Here is a 6,037-nt window from a genome sequence, read left to right as displayed (position 1 = left end):
CCCCCAAGCCCCATCTAGGGCTGGCCGCACCCCTTGGGGGGGAAACCCTAGATGGGGGCGCAGCCCTCCCCCTCCCCTATATATAGTTGAGGTTTGGGGCTGCCCAAGACATGAGAACGTCTCCTTTTTGGCGCAGCCCTACCCCTCTTCCTCCTCCTCCTCTCCCGCGGTGCTTGGCGAAGCCCTGCGGGATTGCCACGCTCCTCCACCACCACCATGCCGTCGTGTTTCTGCTGGATGGAGTCTTCCCCAACCTCTCCCTCTCTCCTTGCTGGATCAAGGCGTGGGAGACATCACCGGGCTGCACGTGTGTTGAACGCGGAGGCACCGTTCTTCGGTGCTTAGATCGGAATCAACTGCGATCTGAATCGCTACGAGTACGACTCCCTCATCCGCGTTCTTGCAACGCTTCCACATCACGATCTACAGTGGTATGTAGATGCACTCTCCTTCCCTCTCGTTGCTAGTAAACTCCATAGATTGATCTTGGTGATGCGTAGAAAATTTTGAATTTCTGCTACGTTACCCAACAGTGGCATCATGAGCTAGGTCTATGCGTAGTTTCTATGCACGAGTAGAACACAAAGTAGTTGTGGGCGTCGATGTTGCCAATTCTTCTTGCCGCTACTAGTCTTATCTTGTTTCGGCGGCATTGCGGGATGAAGCGGCCCGGACTGACCTTACACGTACGCTTACGTGAGACAGGTTCCACCGACTGACATGCACTAGTTGCATAAGGTGGCTAGCGGGTGTCTGTCTCTCCCACTTTAGTCAGAACGGATTCGATGAAAAGGGTCCTTATGAAGGGTAAATAGAAATTGGCATATCACGTTGTGGTTTTACGTAGGTAAGAAACGTTCTTGCTAGAAACCTATACAAGCCACGTAAAAACTTGCAACAACAATTAGAGGACGTCTAACTTGTTTTTGCAGCATGTGCTATGTGATGTGATATGGCCAGAAGATGTGATGAATGATATATGTGATGTATGAGATTGATCATATTCTTGTAATAGGAATCACGACTTGCATGTCGATGAGTATGACAACCGGCAGGAGCCATAGGAGTTGTCTTTATTTTTTGTATGACCTGCGTGTCATTGAATAACGCCATGTAAATTACTTTACTTTGTTGCTAAGCGCGTTAGCCATAGAAGTAGAAGTAATCGTTGGCGTGACAACTTCATGAAGACACAATGATGGAGATCATGATGATGGAGATCATGGTGTCATGCCGGTGACAAAGATGATCATGGTGCCCCGAAGATGGAGATCAAAGGAGCAAAATGATATTGGCCATATCATGTCACTATTTGATTGCATGTGATGTTTATCATGTTATGCATCTTATTTGCTTAGAACGACGGTAGTAAGTAAGATGATCCCTCACTAAAATTTCAAGAGACGTGTTCCCCCTAACTGTGCACCGTTGCGAAGGTTCGTTGTTTCGAAGCACCACGTGATGATCGGGTGTGATAGATTCTAACGTTCGAATACAACGGGTGTTGATGAGCCTAGCATGTACAGACATGGCCTCGGAACACATGCGAAACACTTAGGTTGACTTGACGAGCCTAGCATGTACAGACATGGCCTCGGAACACAAGAGATCAAAAGGTCGAACATGAGTCGTATAGTAGATGCGATCAACATGGAGATGTTCACCGATGATGACTAGTCCGTCTCACGTGATGATCGGACACGGCCTAGTTTGACTCGGATCATGTATCACTTAGATGACTAGAGGGATGTCTATCTGAGTGGGAGTTCATTCAATAATCAGATGAACTTCATTATCATGAACATAGTCAAAAGGTCTTTGCAAATTATGTCATACACTTTAGTTCTACTGTTTAAGATATGTTCCTAGAGAAAATTTAGTTGAAAGTTGGTAGTAGCAATTATGCGGACTGGGTCCGTAAACTGAGGATTGTCCTCATTGCTGCACATAAGGCTTATGTCCTTAATGCACCGCTCGGTGTGCTGAACCTCAGCGTCGTCTGTAGATGTTGCGAAACATCTGACATACACGTTTTGATGACTACGTGATAGTTCTAATGGTTTAGAATTGTGGCACCAAAGACGTTTGTGAAACGTCGCAGAACATATGAGATGTTCCGAAGACTGAAATTGGGATTTCAGACTAGTGCCCACGTCAAGAGGTATGAGACCTCTGACAAGTTTCTTAAGCCTGCAAACTAAGGGAGAAAAGCTCAATCGTTGAGCATGTGCTCAGATTGTCTGAGTACCACAATCGCTTGAATCGAGTGGGAGTTAATTTCCCAGATGAGATAGTGATAGTTCTCCATAGTCACTGCCACCAAGCTAGTAGAGCTTCGTGATGAACTATAACATATCAGGGATAGTTATGATGATCCTTGAGCTATTCGCGATGTTTGACACCGCGAGAGTAGAAATTAAGAAGGAGCATCAATTGTTGATGGTTAGTAAAACTACTAGTTTAAGAAGGGCAAGGGCAAAAGGGATACTTCATGAAACAGCAAGTCGTTTGCTGCTCCAGTGTAGAATCCCAAGGTTGAACCCAAACCCGAGACTAAGTGCTTCTGTAATGAGGGGAACGGTCACTGAAGCGGAACTACCCTAGATACTTGGTAGATGAGAAGGCGGGCAAGGTCGACAGAAGTATATTGGATATACGTTATATGAATGTGTACTTTACTAGTACTCCTAGCAGCACTAGGGTATTAGATACCGGTTCAGTTGCTAAGTGTTAGTAACTCGAAATAAAGGCCGTGGAATAAACGGAGACTAGCTAAAGGTGAGATGACGATATGTGTTGGAAGTGTTTCCAAGGTTGATGTGATCAAGCATCGCATGCTCCCTCTACCATCGAGATTTGGTGTTTGCGTTGAGCATGATTGGATTATGTTTATCGCAATACGGTTATTCATTTAAGGAGAATAATAGTTACTCTGTTTATTTGAATAATACCTTCAATGGTCTTGCACCTAAAATGAATCTCGATCGTAGTGATACACATGTTCATGCCAAAAGATATAAGATAGTAATGATAGTACCACATACTTGTGGCACTACCACTTGAGTCATATTGGTATAGAACGCATGAAGAAGCTCCATGTAGATGGATCTTTGGACTCACTCGTTTTGAAAAGAATGAGACATGCGAACCATGTCTATTGGTATATATGCATGAAGAAACTCCATGCAGATGGATCGTTTGGACTCACTTGATTTTGAATCACTTGAGACATGCAAATCATACCACATGGGCAAGATGACTGAAAGGCCTCGTTTTCAGTAAGATGGAACAAGAGAGCAACTTATTGGAAGTAATACATTTTGATGTATGCAGTCCAATGAGTGCTGAGGCATGCAGTGGATATCGTTATGTTCTTACTTCACAGATGATTTGAGTAGATGTTGGGTGTATTTACTTGATGAAACACAAGTCTGAATTATTGAAAGGTTCAAGTAATTTCGGAGTGAAGTTGAAGATCGTCGTGACAAGAGGATAAAATGTCTGTGATATGATCATAGAGATGAGTATCTGAGTTACGAGTTTGGCATACAATTAAGACATTGTGGAAAGTTTCTCACAATTAATACCGCCTGGAACACCATAGTGTGATAGTGTGTCCGAACATCATAACTGCACCCTATTGGATATGGTGCATACCATGATGTTTCTTATCGAATTACCACTATCGTTTATGGGTTAGGCATTAGAGACAACCGCATTCACTTTAAATAGGGCACCACACAATTCCATTGAGACGACACCGTTTAGAGAAACCTAAGTTGTCGTTTCTTAAAAGTTTGGGGCTGCGAAGCTTATGTGAAAAAGTTTCAGGCTGATAAGCTCGAACCCAAAGCGGATAAATACATCTTCATAAGAATACCCAAAACAGTTGGGTATACCTGCTATTTCAGATCTGGAAGCAAAAGTAATTGCTTCTAGAAACGAGTCCTTTCTCGAGGAAAAGTTTCTCTCGAAAGAATTGAGTGGGAGGATGGTGGAGACTTGATAAGGTTATTGAACCGTCACTTCAACTAGTGTGTAGCAGGGCACAGGAAGTTGTTCCAGTGGCACCTATACCAATTGAAGTGGAAGCTTATGATAGTGATCATGAAACTTCGGATCAAGTCACCACCAAACCTTGTAGGACGACGAGGATGCGTGCTACTTCAGAGTGGTACGTGATCCTGTCTGAGATATCATGTTGTTGGACAATACTGAACCTACGAGCTATGGAGAAGCGATGGTGGGCCCATATTCCGACAAATGGTTAGAAGCCATGAAATCCGAGATAAATGGATCTTTGAGAAGAAGACGGACGTGGACGGTAATGTTACCATCTATGAAGCTCGACTTGTGGCAAAGAGTATTTCCACAAGTTCAAGGAGTTGACTACAATGAGATTTTCTCATCCGTAGCGATGCTTAAGTCCGTCGGAATCATGTTAGCATTAGCTGCATTTATGAAATCTGGCAGATGGATGTCAAAACAAGTTTCCTTACCAGTTTTCGTAAGGAAAGGTTGTATGTGATACAATCAGAAAGGTTTTGTCGATCCTAAGGATGCTAAAAGGTATGCTAGCTCCAGCGATCCTTCCATGGACTAGAGCAAGCATCTCGGAGTCAGAATAGATGATTTGATGGAGTGATCAAAGTTTTTGGGTTTATACAAAGTTTGTTAGAAACTTGTATTTACAATAAAGTGAGTGGGAGCGCTACAACATTTCTGATAAGTATATGTGAATGACATATTGTTGATCCGAAATGATGTAAAATTTCTGGAAAGCGTAAAGGGTTGTTTGAAAGGAGTTTTTTCAAACGAAGACCTGGATAAAGCTGCTTACATATTGGGCATCAAGATCTATAGAGATAGATCAAGACGCCTGATGATACTTTCAAAGAACGCACACCTTGACATGATTTTGAAAGAGTTCAAAATAGATCAGCAAAGAAGGAGTTCTTGGCTGTGTTACAAGGTGTAAGTATTGAGTAAGACTCAAGACCTGACCACAGCAGAAGAGAGAGAAAGGACGAAGGTCGTCCCCTATGCTTTAGACGTAGGCTCTATAGTATGCTATGCTGTGTACCGCACATGAAGTTTGCCTTGCCATGAGTTGGTCAAGGGGTACAATAGTGATCCGGGAAAGGATCACATGACAGCGGTCGGGCTTGTCCTTAGTATCTAGTGGACTAAGGAATTTTCTCGATTATGGAGGTGAAAAGGAGTTCGTCGTAAAGGGTTACGTCGATGCGAACTTTGACACTAATCCGGATGACTCTGAGTAGTAAACCGGATTCGTATAGTAGAGCAATTATTTGAAATGGCTCCAAATAGCGCGTGGTAGCATCCACAAGATGACATAGATATTCGTAAAGCACACACGAATCTGAAAGGTTCAGACCCGTTGACTAATAACCTCTCTCACAAGCATAACATGATCAAACCAGAACTCATTGAGTGTTAATCACATAGAGATGTGAACTAGATTGTTGACTCTAGTAAACTCTTGGGTGTTGGTCACATGGTGATGTGACCTGTCAGTGTTAATCACATGGTGATGTGAACTAGATTATTGACTCTAGTGCAAGTGGGAGACTGTTGGAAATATGCCCTAGAGGCAATAATAAATAGGTTATTATTATATTTCCTTGTTCATGATAATCGTTTATTATCCATGCTAGAATTGTATTGATAGGAAACTCAGATACATGTGTGGATACATAGACAACACCATGTCCCTAGTAAGCCTCTAGTTGACTAGCTCGTTGATCAATAGATGGTTACGGTTTCCTGACCATGGACATTGGATGCCGTTGATAACGGGATCACATCATTAGGAGAATGATGTGATGGACAAGACCCAATCCTAAGCCTAGCACAAGATCGTGTAGTTCGTTTGCTCAGAGCTTTTCTAATGTCAAGTATCACTTCCTTAGACCATGAGATTGTGCAACTCCCGGATACCGTAGGAATGCTTTGGGTGTGCCAAACATCACAACGTAACTGGGTGGCTATAAAGGTGCACTACGGGTATCTCCGA

This window comes from Triticum aestivum, chromosome 3D (genome assembly GCF_018294505.1).
Source record: "Triticum aestivum cultivar Chinese Spring chromosome 3D, IWGSC CS RefSeq v2.1, whole genome shotgun sequence".
In the NCBI taxonomy this organism is placed as follows: Eukaryota; Viridiplantae; Streptophyta; class Magnoliopsida; order Poales; family Poaceae; genus Triticum; species Triticum aestivum.
The sequence above is the reverse complement of the archived record's forward strand: the minus strand, read 5'-3'. Positions refer to the sequence as shown.